The 437-nt window shown below is 45.3% G+C and overlaps 1 protein-coding gene across 1 annotated transcript in view; it reads left to right on the forward strand.

Annotated features, from left to right (window-relative positions):
• The window catches only part of EMH_0005850 (ribosome biogenesis protein BMS1, putative), a gene marked incomplete at both ends in the record, with an annotated part of 9279 nt that overhangs the window by 7421 nt on the left and 1421 nt on the right, over window positions 1-437 (forward strand). The window lies entirely within an intron of this gene.

Raw genomic sequence — 437 nt, forward strand, 5'->3', positions numbered from 1 at the left:
AGCATCTCGAGGGTTTAGGGTTTAGGGTTTAGGGTTTAGGGTTTAGGGTTTACCAGCCCCGAAGTCAATCAACCAAAGACAACGCTCTTCGCCGTCCCACAAAAAATTCGATGGATTCGCATCCTGAAACCCCAAACCCTAAACCCTAAACCCTAAACCCTAAACCCTAAACCCTAAACCCTAAACCCTAAACCCTAAAACCCTAAACCCTAAAACCTAAACCCTAAACCCTAAACCCTAAACCCTAAACCCTAAACCCTAAACCCAAGCCCTAAACCCTAAACCCTAAACCCTAAACCCTAAACCCTAAACCCTAAACCCTAAACCCTAAACCCTGTTAGATTCATAACCCCACGCACTATAAACCTTCACTTTCTTGCTGCGGTGTCGCTATCTCCTCTTCTCCTGCTCGTAAACCCTAAACCCTAAACCCTAAA

This window comes from Eimeria mitis, genomic scaffold, assembly GCF_000499745.2.
Source record: "Eimeria mitis Houghton genomic scaffold, Emh_scaff261, whole genome shotgun sequence".
NCBI lineage: Eukaryota > Apicomplexa > Conoidasida > Eucoccidiorida > Eimeriidae > Eimeria > Eimeria mitis.